The sequence below is a fragment of the Apodemus sylvaticus genome, chromosome 10 (assembly GCF_947179515.1).
Source record: "Apodemus sylvaticus chromosome 10, mApoSyl1.1, whole genome shotgun sequence".
In the NCBI taxonomy this organism is placed as follows: domain Eukaryota; kingdom Metazoa; phylum Chordata; class Mammalia; order Rodentia; family Muridae; genus Apodemus; species Apodemus sylvaticus.
Window position 1 is genome coordinate 19,494,452 of NC_067481.1, and position 14,419 is coordinate 19,508,870.

Sequence of the window (14,419 nt, forward strand, 5' to 3'; positions counted from 1 at the left end):
AGTCCCAAAGAAAGAACCAGTTCAACATCATTTTGCTTCTGGGAAGGTTGCATCATTAAAGCATCCTAACAGAAATAGTCCCTCTCCAAAAAGAAATGAAGCTCAACACTCCAAATTGCCAAACATCACAGTGAAGCCTGTAGATCTGGAGATTACAGTAATTTCAGAGGCAGATAAGGAAACCCAACATACTCTGAGCCGGCAGCAGGCCCCGGGCCATCTTCCAGCAAGACCTGAGGAGGTAGAACCTTCATCAACCCAACAAGATATCCTGGCACAGTTTTCAGAGGGTCCTGAGGATATAGGAACTTCATTAACCCAACAGGAGGCCATAGCTCCAAATCCAGAGCTCTCTGAGGAGTTGGGACCTTCATTTGTCCAACAAGAAGCCCTACGTGAGTCTTTAGAAGTCCCTGAAGACTTCGAAGCATCTGGTAGCCAGCTAGAAGTTCCAGCACTACACAAAAGGCCCCCTGAAGAAGTCAATCCTCCAATTGAGCTAGAGGCTACAATCCCAACTCCAGAACCCTCTATGCTAAGTATAATTGAAACTCCAGCAACAACAGTTTCACATCACAACCAGGAACTAGTCCACCACTATACTTTGCCCACGATTACAGTCGAACCTGCAGATGTGGAAGTTACAATAACTTCAAAACCTTTTAAGGAAGCTGAGACATCTCCAGTTCTGGAAAAGATTCAGACTCTGGCTCCTCCTGTGAAAGCCGGACTAGAACAGCAGCCAGCGGAACCTTCTGAGTTCTCTGAGGAGGCTGAATCACCTGAAAGGTATCTGGAATCCCCAACTCAGTTTCCAGATGAAGAGGAGGAAGAGGAGGAGGAAGAGGAGGAGGAGGAATCTTCTCTAATCCAAGAGGATGTCCCATCACAACATCCAAGTCCTCTTCTGGAGGGTGAATCTTTTCCTACTGAACTACAGCAGCCAATTCAACCCTCTGAATCTCCCGAGGAGGTGGGACTAGGTCCTGAAAAACAATCAGAAGTCTTAGTTAGACCTGCAGAGCTCCCTGAGGGAGTCAAGTCTCCAGTGGAGCAAGAGATTCCACTTCAAGCTCCAGAGTCCCCTTCTGAGACTGTAGTTGAAACACTGCCAATTCATGGAGTCTGGCCAGCTCCAAATAAAATGCATCATTATCATTTGCCAAACGTTACTGTTAGACCTGTGGATTTGGAGCTTACCATAATTTCAGAGCCTACCAAGGAGACTGAGTCTTCTCTAGCCCAGCAGGAGTTCTCAGTGCATCCTTCAGAGGAGTATACTGAACAGGGGGATTCTTTTCTCTATGAGCAAGAACACCTGACTCAGCCCTCTGACCTGGAAGTTCTAACTCAAGTTTCCTCGGAGCATCATCATTTGACAAGTCATTCACCCTCAACTCATGATCAAGCTCACCATTCAAGCTTGCCCACTGCAGCTGTTAAACCTCCAGATGTGCAGCTCACCATAGCACAGAATCCCACCGCAGAGGCAGAACCTCCTCCAGTGCTTCACGAGGTTGTAGGTCAACCAGTTGTAGTCTCAGACAAGGATGTAAACACTTCTACAACTCACCATACAAATCCAGCTGTAACCCCAAAGCCTCCTGAAGAAACTGAAATCTTGTCAAATCAAGAGGAGGCTCCAGTTCAATCTGTAGAATCTGTTCAGTATGAGAAGCCTTCTCTAAGCCAGCAGGAGAACACAGATGAGAATTCAGAGCTCCTAGAAGAAGATGAACCTTCTTCAGCCCAGGAGGAGACCCCAGTGAATCCTCTAGTGTTCCCTAATGAGATGATAGTTCAACCTTCCGCATACCATGAGGCAACAGGTCCTCCCCTGATTCAGACTCAACTTTATCCTCCCGTGTCATACAATGTCACAGCTATGCTTTTAGAGATGACTAATGAGGTTGAAACTTCAAGCCAACAGGGATTTGAACATTCAAAAGACCAGCAAGAAGAAGTTATAAGTCAATACCCAACACTCCCTGAAAATCATCAAGAATCTCTGGTTTATCTAGGGGTCCTGACCCAGCCTGCAAAACTTCCTGAGCAAGTTTCTTCAAGTCATCAGGGTAACTTGTCTCCACCCCTAAAGCAACCTCCGGGTGTGCAGTTTTTACCATTTCAGCAAGAACTCCCAGATCAACATCTAGAACCACCCAAAGAGGGTTTCTTTCTTTCTCCAGTGGCAGATACCGTGTTCTTTTCACCTGATGATCTAGAAGCAATATTCAGATATGAGCAGTCAATGCTGCATAAAACCACAGTTATACATTTGAACCGAGCACATACCAGAGCTCCAGAGTCCTCCATGGAAGCTGAATCCTTTCAGGTTCAGAAGGAGAATGTAGTTCCGATACCTATAATTCCCACTGAACAAGTTGAATATTCACAAGTCCAATTTGAACATCCTTCCTATACACCAGAATTCCCTGAAACTCAGAAAGCAAACATCCATGAAGAGGCATATCCTTTTCCTACTCATCAGAAAGGGCTATATCTATCTCCAGATTCCATTATGGGTGCAGAACCTTCTCCAGCACAGGACATGAGCTTGTCTCAACTTGAAGACCTCTCTGAGGATGTAGGATCATCTCTAGTGCTACAGCTCACCCCAGCACAGGATTCAGAACCTCCAAAGGAGATAGTTTTTTCTCCAACCCAGCAAGTGGTCTCAAACCAGCTTCCAGAGTCAATGAACAATATTGTAACTCACCTTCCAACTCAGCAAATGATAGTCCCAAAACCAGGTCAGATTCAAGTAGAGTATCCAACAGCACACACTGTCTCAATTCAGCCTTTGGACCTGGAATTCACCATAACTTCACAGAATACTCCAGAGGCTGACCACACTACAGAACCAAAGAGAATACCTCCAACTTATCCTCGGGCAATATTTCCATACCCAACTGAAGTCACAGTTCAACCTTTGGATCTGGGACTTACCATAAGTCTACAGCCAACTCCTGAGGAACTTCCTCAAACTATGCCAGAGATCACAACTCAAATTATAGATCCACCTAGAGAGGTTGTAGCTCCAGCCCCTCTATATCAGAAGATGACAGTTTCAACACCAGGTCAGGATCAAGTTGAATATCCAATTCCGCCTGCTGTCTCATCTCAGCCTTTGGATTTAGAACTCACCATGAGTTCAGAGCCTACAGGAGAGACTCAGCAACCTCCAACCACAATGAAGACTATAGTTCCTCCTCCAGGGCACCTTCAGGATCACATTTCCTATGTAACTGAAGTCACAGTTCAGCCTTTGGATCTGGAACTTAGCATGACTCCACAATCTACTCCTGAGGAATTTCCTCAAACTGTTCTAGAGATCACAACTCAGATTACAGAACCACCTAGAGATATTATAACTCTAGCCCCTCTATATCAGAAGATGACAGTTCCAACACCAGGTCAGGATCAAGATGAATATCCAATTCCACCTGCTGTCTCACTTCAGCCTTTGGACCTGAAACTCACTAAAAGTTCAGAGCCTACTAGAGAAGTTCACCATTCCACAACCCCAAAGGAGACTACAGTTCCTCCTCCAAAGTCCCCTCAGGTGACACTTCCACTAGAGTTTCACATTCAGAATCTATACCCAACTGAAGCTACAGTTCAACCCGTGGATCTGGGACCTACCATAACTCCACAACCAAATCCTGAGCAACTTCCTCAAACTATGCCAGAGACCACAACTCACATTACAGAACCACCCAAAGAGGTTGTAGCTCCAATATATCAAGAGGTGCCAGTTTCAACACCAAGTTGGGCTCAAACTGAGTATCCAACTTCACCCACTGTCTCATTTCAGTCTTTGGACCTAGAAATCACCATTAGTTCAGAGCCTACAAGAGAGACTCAGCAGACTATAGTTCCTCCTCCAGGGCACCTTCAGGATCACATTCCCTATGTAACTGAAGTCACAGTTCAGCCTTTGGATCTGGGACTTACCTTAACTCCACAATCTACTCCTGAGGAACTTCCTCAAACTATGCCAGAGACCACAAATCAGATTACAGAACCACCCAAAGAGGTTGTAGCTCCAATATATCAAGAGGTGACAGTTTCAACACCAAGTTGGGCTCAAACTGAGTATCCAACTTCACCCACTGTCTCATTTCAGCCTTTGGACCTAGAAATCACCATTAGTTCAGAGCCTACAAGAGAGACTCGGCAGCCTCCAACCACAATGAAGACTATAGTTCCTCCTCCAAAGTCCCCTCAGGTGACACTTCCACTAGAGTTTCACATTCAGAATCTGTACCCAACCGAAGCTACAGTTCAACCCGTGGATCTGGGACCTACCATAACTCCACAACCAAATCCTGAGCAACTTCCTCAAACTATACCAGAGACCACAACTCACATTACAGAACCACCCAAAGAGGTTGTAGCTCCAATATATCAAGAGGTGCCAGTTTCAACACCAAGTTGGGTTCAAACTGAGTATCCATCTTCACCCACTGTCTCATTTCAGTCTTTGGACCTAGAAATCACCATTAGTTCAGAGCCTACAAGAGGGACTCAGAAGACTATAGTTCCTCCTCCAGGGCACCTTCAGGATCACATTCCCTATGTAACTGAAGTCACAGTTCAGCCTTTGGATCTGGGACTTACCTTAACTCCACAATATACTGCTGAGGAACTTCTTCAAACTATGCCAGAGATCACAACTCAGATTGCAGAACCACCCAAAGAGGTTGTAGCTCCACTATATCAAGAGGTAACAGTTTCAGCACCAAGTTGGGCTCAAACTGAGTATCCAACTTCACCCACTGTCTCATTTCAACCTTTGGACCTAGAAATCATAAGTTCAGAGCCTACAAGAGAGACTCAGGAGACTCCAGTTCCTCCTCCAGGGCACCTTCAGGATCACATTCCCTATGTAACTGAAGTCACAGTTCAGCCTTTGGATCTGGGACTTACCTTAACTCCACAGCCAACTCCTGAGGAACTTCCTCAAACTATGTCAGAGACCACAACTCAGATTACAGAACCACCTAGAGAGGTTGTAGCTCCAGCCCCTCTATATCAGGACATGACAGTTTCAACACTAGGTCAGATTCAAGATGAATACTCAACAACCCTTCAGCCTGTGGACCTGGAACTCACTATAACTTCAGACTCCACTAGAGAGGCTGAACAGTCTACAACCCTGGTGATGACTACAATTCCTTCTCCAAAGTACCCTCAGGTGACACCTCCAGAACAGGCTCTCTTTCAGCATCCAAACCCAGCTGGAGTCACAGTTCAATCTTTGGGTCTGGGACTTACCATAACTTCACAGTCTGATTCTGAAAGAGAACTTCCTCAAACTACACAGAAGAGTACAACTCGGCCTATAGATTCACCAAAGGAAGCTGTAGCTCAAGCCCCAACCTATCAGGAAGTGACACTTGCAATATCTAGTAGTCAAGATATAGTTGAGAATCAAACCTTACCCATCATCACATTTCAGCCTTTGGACCTGGATCCAGAGCCTGCCAGAGAGGCTGACAATTTAACAATCTTGAAGGAGACTATAATTCCTCCTCCAAAGTACTCTCAGATGAAACCTCCAGAACAGATTCACAGTCATCATCCACACCCAAGTGAAGTTACATTTCAACCTTTGGATCTGGAATTTAGTATGTCTCTACAACCTACTCCTGAGGGAGAACTTTCTCAAACTGAACAGGAGACAAAAACTCAGCCCTCAGATTCAGCTAAAGAGGTGGTCACTCCAGCACCAAGGTACCCAGAAGTGACAATGTCAACACCAAGTCAAGATAAAACCGAGTATCTAATACTGCCTACTACCTCATTTTGGCCTTTAGACCTGGACCTCAACATAAGTTCAGAGCCTACAACCCCACATGAAAGTACAGTTTCTCCTCCACAGTACCATCAGACAACACTTTTAAAACAAGTTTATATTCAACATCCAAATCTAACTGAAGTTACAGTTCATCCTTTGGATCTGGAACTTACAGTAATTCCAAGCCCCAGTCTAAATGTTGTGACTTCTCCACATATACAGGAGATCCTTCCTGAACCTGAACAGCCACATGAGGAGGTTACAGCAAAAGCTCCAGTGTTTTATGAAATAACACCAATTCAGGTTCAAACTCAGCATCTGGTTTCTCCTAAAGACACAGTTCAACATACAACAGTAGAGCATGGTATAGCTACAATATCTAGTGTAGAGCCTGAACTTTTTGCAGCCACATATACTATTACAGCCCTCCCTCGAAAGCACTATGAGATGACCCTTCCACCTGTAGACCAGGTTCAGGCTCTGCATGGAAACCCAACTCAAGTCACAATTCATCTCTCACACCCAGCATTTTCCATAGCTCCCCCACCTCCTACAATGGTTAAACGTTCTGCACCAGTTCAGTTTATGAAGTTATCTAAAGAGACTGTAGCTCAATCTCCAGTGCACCTTAAAGTGACAGTTCTAGCGATTGTTCATGGTCACTCTCAGCATCTAAACTCAGAGGCTGCACAATCTGAAGCCCCAGCAACCACTCATCCAGGGACTATACATTCCATAGCCCTAACAACTACTCATCCAGAGACAACACATTCTACAGATCCAACAACTACGTCCCCTCCTTCAACACACTATGAGCTGGTACTTTCACCGTCAAGCCAAGTTCAGATTCAGCAACCAAAGCCAACTGAAGTCACAATTTGGTTTTCACCCACAAGCCAACAATCTTCCACAATGCCACAGTCTGATATACTAGCAAGCCCCTTTGCACCTGTGCTTGAGACCACAGCTCAGCAAATTCCGAGTGGCATCACACTTGAACCTATAGTTCTTGAATCTACCATAACTCCATATGCTGGAAATTTTAATACAGAGAAAGATTTAATTTTTCAAATGAAACCAAATGTCTCCACGAGCACCAACCTATGTGACTTCTGCTTGTGTGAAAATCACACACTGTTGTGTAATCATCTCAGCCCAATGCGGAGACTCCACCAGGTGCCTGTGCCAAGGCCCAACACCTACAAGGGCGCCCTAACTGTTTTGTAAGAATCACCTTATTTGTTTTGTTTTATGCTTGACATGGTAACCTTTCCCTCAAAGCCTTCCTGGACCTTCCTTGTCACCCCAACAACACTGACCGACTTTCTGCTCTTACCTTTGCTTGTGAAGTCTTCTTCTTACCACAGTCCCCATCTCCAATCTTTTGTGGCAGCCTCTTTTTTCCATATTCGTTTTTATTAAGCCCCATTATGTGATTATAATGAGCTCAATGTTGGCTCTTCCATTTTTTCACTCCAGCCTCTTTATAACTCATTAGTGAGGATGCAACAGAGAGGTGGGAATAGATTGCAGAGCTGTACTCCTGAGGTTGGACCCCAGGTCTTTCTGGTAGCTCTGCAACTCTAGGAAGAATGCTTAGTTGGGAATGAGCTTCCTCACCTGTAAAATGGGTGGGGGGGATCTGTTAGTCACTCTTTCATAGGACTGTTGTGAGGCTTAGTTGACTTACTGTATCTTAGCATCCATGAGTGTTAGCTGTTAATATCTGCAATCTCTGTTATGTTCATTAAATTATCTTTGTCCTAGGATATATAATCTTTTGTGTGCAAGTTGAAGCTAAGAACTGTGAGAGTCGCATATCATGTGTGTTGTATCTAGGGGACAAGGGAACAGTAAACCTGTGGCTCAAAGGATGCCTGTAATGAACAGAAAAATCAGAGAGTACAACTTAGGCAAAGGCTTGATTATAAGAAAGATAGAGATTTAGACAAGTCAGATTTAAAACAAAGACATTGCATGAGATCAGGGATATCAACTATAAGATTTAGGAAGTGACACAGGGAGACATGGAAAACCATCAGAAGTTTTCAGGAAAGAAAAAATATAAGACAAGAGAATTTTAAAAATCAGATAAAATAAAATAAAACAAAATAAAGACAGAACAGTAGTATAATCTAGCCTGGAGTTTCTGATTCTCCTGTCCAGGCCTTTCAAGTGCTAGGATAATGGGCATATTACACCATTCTCATATCTTGGATCATTTTAAAATCCATAAATATAATGGCCTCCAGGGCCCCCACCATGACAGCCCATAAGAAAGAGAAGACAGGATTTAGTGACTGGCTAAATTCAGAGTTGGGCTCTATCGTCTACAACACAGAGAGGGGTGGAGTGTGAGCCCACAGGTTAGAAGTTTACCTTCTGAGGAACTGTCTCACTGCTTGCACCAGTAGCCCTGCACCCTCATCTGTGCTCCCTTGGAAACTAAGAAATCTTGGAATTAGAAAGTTGGTGGCGTCATCTCTTCTTCATTGAGCACCTCCATGAGGGTGTGATGATTTCTACTGATTCTGCTGATTCTTTTTCTGTTTATTCAAGTATATAACTTGTTTCTTCACAGAAATTTCCAAGGAAACGTTATTTCTTACATTGACAAAAATGTGTGGAAAGCATACCGTTGGGCCGAGAAACTGTGAGTATGTTTTCTCCAAATATGAACATAAAACAAACAAAAAACCCACTGCACTGTAAGTTCTTTCTTGGTCCAGATTTTGAGGCAAATACCCACGCGACAAGGTATTTCCTCTTCACAAACCAAATCAAGCTATATTGACTGAATTTCTCTGGTAAATTTTGTGACGACTAAGTGTTACAGAGTGAAGAAGAGTTGCCTCGCACGCATGAGGCCATAGGTTCAAACACCATCAATTCAACCAAAAGTTGTTTTCCATTTTACTTTGTGTGCATTCATATAAGCGCACCAAGGCTGAACAGGCACGGGGTCAAAGGACAGCTTGTAGAACTGCTCTTCTTTTCCCATGTGGACATAGGAGATTGAACTCAGGTTTCAGTCATGGCAACAAGCTTCCTTTTCCATTGAGGTCATTTTGCTGCCTGACCTTTTAGATTACATTTTATGGACTCCCTCTGAAAGCGCTGACAGTTTAAACTTGTCTCTCATGCAGAAGTCATGGATGACATTTTTGGCTGTTTTTGGCTTTTTGAGACAATATCTCTCTGTATCACCTTGGCTGGCCTGAAACTCACTTAAGTGGACCAGATGGGCCTCAAACTCAAAGAGATTCGCCTGCCTCTGCTTCTTGGGTGCTGGTTTAAAGGTGTGCTCCACCGGACCTGACCTTAGGATTACATTCTTAATGGATATAAATTAAATATCAGATATAGAGAAATCTTTCTTGTGCTCTAAATTTTCACCGCTGGGGTGATGTGTTCTTTTTTTTTTTTTTTTTTTTTTGCTGTGATAAAGACCATGAATGAAAGCTACCAGGAGAGGGGTTTACTCCATCTTACAATTGTAACCCCTTCTGAAAGGAGTGCGCGAGCTTAAGACAGGAGCCTGCATGAGTCAGGGGTTGAAGCAGAAGCTCTAGAGGACCACTGCTCACTGGCTCTCTCCTCCCTCTCCCCTCCGGCTTGGGAAGTTTGTTTCCTTGTTCATCCCAGGGCCCCGCCCCAAGATGGCATTGCCATGGGCTATGTCCTTCCTCATGCAGCAATAATTTATAAAGAAAATGCCAGCCGGGCAGTGGTGGCACACGCCTTTAATCGCAGCACTTGGGAGGCAGAGGCAGGTGGATTTCTGAGTTTGAGGCCAGCCTGGTCTACAGAGTTCCAGGACCACCAGAGCTATACCACAAAGAAACCCTGTCTCAAAAATCCAAAAAGAAAAGGAAAAAGGAAAAAAATGCCTAATTTGCCCACAGTGGAAACATCTTCTCAGTTGAGATCTCTTCACAGATGACCCTAGTTTCTGTCAAGTTGAAAATAAACTAATGGGTGCTGGAGAAATGGCTCAGTGGTTAAGAACATCGGTTTCTCTTCCAGAGGTTCTGAGTTCAATTCCCAGCAACCACATGGTGACTCATAACTATCTGTAACGGGATCTGATGCCCTCTTCTGGTGTGTCTGAAGACAGCCACAGTGTACTCATATACATAAAATAAATAAATCTTTAAAAGAAAAAGAAAATAAACTGACTAGATAACTGCTACTGTGATTTTGGTATATATTCCTCTAGACATATCTACATATAGAAAATTAGATTTGTCACAAATTCCTTTTTTCATTTTTACATAAATGATAACATCCTGCAACTTGATGTTTTCACTGCATGCTATTGAAGGTTCCTTTTTAATGCATACTTATTCTATTTCTTTCCAGTCCTGCATAATATTGTACACATTTGTGAGAATTTAATAGTATCCTGCTGGTGTTTAGAGACTATCTGGCTTTTCTGTTACATGTCTGGTTGTAATAAATGTCCTGTATACCTTGGACAGAGTGTTTCTAGAGACCAGATATCCAGAAATAGAATCTTTAGGATGGAGACCATTGTACATATGAAATTTTAATTGCCGTAAAAATAAGTAGTGCCAACTTCTGCTCTAGGCAATAGCACATGACAGTGTGTATCTCTTCATCCCATTTCACCACCAATGTTCTCTGTCTGTTTGATGATTTTTGATCTAGGCAACCTTTTAATTTTCCAGAATTCTCAGTGAAAATCACCTGACTGCATTACATAAGGATTCGTTTGAAGGCCTGCTATCCCTCCAGGTTTTGTAAGTTAGTTGAGCATATCTATTTGTAAGTAATGAGTTATCTGTGGATGGATTAGATACTAACATCTCTTCAAGCAATAATATTGTGTAGTTATTAACTAGGTTTGGCAGTGCTTGCCTATTATCCCAGCACTGAGGAGGTGGAAAACGGGAGGATTACTGCAAGTTAGAGATCTGCATGGTCTACATAGTGGGTTTCATACCTGTTCCAGGGCTGCTTGACAAGACCTGGTTCTAAACACATGATCAAAGAAAATCTGCAGTTATGTCAGTCTATGGGTGTGTCAGCCTATCTCTAACATTAAATGCCTTCTATGCATTTTAAACTTCCTAAATCATATAGACAAGCTTCATATAGAAGAACTCCACTTACAGAAGGAAAATGTTAGTAAGATTCGAGCCATTACTGAAACTCACATGGCCCTTGTTTTCTGAGGCATGTGTTTCTATTTGGATCTTGCCACACCTCGATCAAGTCTGGTCCACGCTCTCCTTTTCTGTAGCCCATGAGCTGGGTGTGCTTTGACACTCTTATAGGACTTGTGCAAGTTGATGAGACAGAACAACTTGCAGAACCAAGATTCCTTTTGGCCCTTCATCTCAGTTTGCGGTTCCTGAGAGCTGGCTCCATTGTTTCTGGCCTGTGGTGAGGCAGAGCCAGGTGCTGGAAGGCCAGGCCATGGTAGAGCAAAGCCTCAGAGTGAAAGAGTGAAAGAGAAGATGCCCAACAGTAAGACACACCCCCACTCCCTCCAGTCAGGCACCGCCTTCTCCTGGCACACTCAGGAAGGGCCTCATCAGTGGGTTAATTTGTGGATGACCTTAGTGTCTTCACGGTCAATAGATTCCCCCTCCATAGCTGAGAATCAAACCTCCAGAGTATGATCCTTTTTCTTATTTTCAGGGGGTTGGAGAGAGTGGAGGGTTTACTTTATAGCCAAACCATTAAGAGGGCTAAAAGAAAAAAAGAGAGAGAGAGAATCAATAAAGCACATGCAGTATAAACTGTGTGTGGCATGAATGGTCCAAAATGTCTGCTAATCTAACTTTTACCAAAACAAAACACAAAAAGCATAGTAGGGATAGAAGGAGTTAACCCTTCGAGCCATCACATCTAAGATTAGAGAAGAGCGCCGGGCGGTGGTGGCACACACCTGTAATCCCGGCACTCTGGGAGGCAGAGGCAGGTGGATTTCGAGGCCAGCCTGGTCTAGAGTGAGTTCCAGGACAGCCAGGGCTACACAGAGAAACCCTGTCTCGAAAAAACCAAATCCAAAAAAAAAAAAAAAAAAAAAAAAAGATTAGAGAAGAGCCTCCTGCATTAATTTGATGGAGTGTGTGTGTATGTGTGTGTATACGTATACGTGATTACATCTTTGTTTAGTGTGTGTATGAGAGAGAGAGAGAGAGTTCTTGTCAGAAACAGGTGTGGAGATCAGATGACAACTTGCAGGATTCGGTTCTCTCCTTTCACCATGGGGGGTTTAGGGGGTCCGACTCGGGACATTAGTCTTGGACGCAGGTGTCCATATTCATTAAGACATCTCACCAGCCCCAGACAGGTCTCTTGGGGGGAAATATGCTAGGCACTCAACACAAGAGTGGAGACAACAGTTAAAATCCTGTTAGAGGCATGCTCATGAGCACCTCTGGGGAATTGAATGCCACACCAGGGTGGCACGATGAGGACCATGGCACTGCAGCAGTGCTAGCAAACAGCCAGAAAAGCCTCTCACCTGAAGCATTTGCTGGGACTGGGTTCTGGCGTCACTCCTCAGTGACAGTTACTGAATCAGCAAGTCTGAAGTAGAGATGAGAACCTGTCTTCAGAGGCCTCAGTAAACAGAGTTACCGAGTAGTTTCCGAACTCAGGAGGCTGAGGTAGGAAAGCTGGGAGCTTGAAGGCAGCCTCGCCTACATGGAAAGGCATGAAAAGTCAGGTCACCTCTCAAAACGACTCACTCCAGAATCCAGCAAGACCTACAGTTTTATTTTATATATTTGAATATCCTAAAGTATGGGACTCTTGGGAGATGGATGGACTGGGTAAGTGGCTTTAAAATATTCAAATCCAAAGGTTTACAGTTTAGATAAAAACGATGTATTTTCTATTACCAACTCTAAGTTCTATTAGTTATACTTACTGGATATCTAATAGCTAAGCCAAGCAATATTTCTCTTTTATGTTTCCTAGGGATTTATCTTGCAATAAAATACATTACATTGAAAGAAGGACATTTGAGTCATTACCTTTTTTGAAGTATATGTAAGTTACAACTACAACCCCTTTATATGTAAATTTTAATCCCCCTTGGTGACTTCCAACTTTGCTAGTAGGACTCAATAATAAGCTAGACTCAAAAGAGACAAATATTGCATTTTTTCAATTTGTTTGTTCTGGTGACGGGGACAAACCTAGGGTCTTGTACTTGCTATTCGAGTGCCCTCCCAGTGAGCTACATTCCTAGATTTATATGTGTATGCTGGAAGTGGGAGATGCACTGTGAGGGATGAGAAGTGAGCATAGACGGATGGAGAAGGAGAAGAAATGGAATAAAGATAAAACATCCCATTTCCTCGAATATGGGCAATCGTGTGTGTGTGTGTGTGTGTGTGTGTGTGTGTGTGTGTGCAACAGGAAAGTAAGACTGTATCAGGAGAAGACCTTCAGAGTGGGATAGAGACTTAGTAGGACAGATAAGAGCATAGTATAATGAGATAGAGATAGGTATATGAAATTATCAGGATGGAATCCATTATTAGTACAATAACTAAAACGTTATTGCTGGTCAGAAGTCACGAGCATTCTATGCCAAATCTGTTTAGTCTGTCGTAAAGCTGAATATGAGAATTCTGATAAGTCAGAGTAAATCGTGACAGCTCTCACTCAGTGTGACAACACCCCCTTGGCAAGTGTGGATAAGCTGCTGGCATCTGGTGAGCAGACGTCATAGTCAGCCAGCCGTTCCTAAGCATCCTCAAGTACATAGGACAAACCTATACGACAAAGAGTAATCCAAGACAAAATGTCAATGGTGCTGAAAAAAAAAGAAAAAAAAAAAACCCTCTCAGAGACGTAAAGATCTTTGGAGAAAAAAAATGTGAGCATTTACTGTGGCAATGTATTACATAATGTAAATATAAAAAGTATAAATCACAAGTGTCATCCTCAGAATTACTCAGCAAAGTGAGTTATGCTTAGCTACATACGAATTAGAATCAGCACCAATACAAATGTTCTAGAGAGCATCTTTTCGTTGGTTCATGCCTTTTATTATTATTTATTTCAGGAACCTTGGGTGCAATTTACTCACGGAACTGAGCTTTGGAACATTTCAAGCATGGCATGGAATGCAGTTTTTACAGCAGTTGTAAGTGAAGTAGAAGTTAACTAAGCGTATGTAAATACTCACTCGTGTGTGTAAAAGAACGCGGTATTGACTCACTGGGTGTAAACCCTGTGTAAACTGTGGAAAGTTTGTCTTAAGGCCCATTCATTCTTTTCCAATGATGAAGCTGAGGCCCAGAAGGCCAGGGGACTTGTGTAAATTACAGGATATGCTCTCCTTTCCTAGTCCTGGCCTTCAGCACAGGCACAAGTAACACAACTCAAGCAGTACTCCCTAGGCATTATCATGAGGCCCTGGTGCCGTGCTCTAACATGTGAATGCTTTTGGAAACCCACTTGCGAGATTCTCTCTGATTCGTTCTCCCACGCACAGTTCCCAGATGCTTGAATGGCTGCCACACAGTGCTGCAAAAAAATAAAAGTAAAAGGTGTAGGTCATTTCTCCTACATGGAAAGGAGGAAACTCCTCTGCCTGGAGGCTTCTCTCCCCATTATTCAGAACGT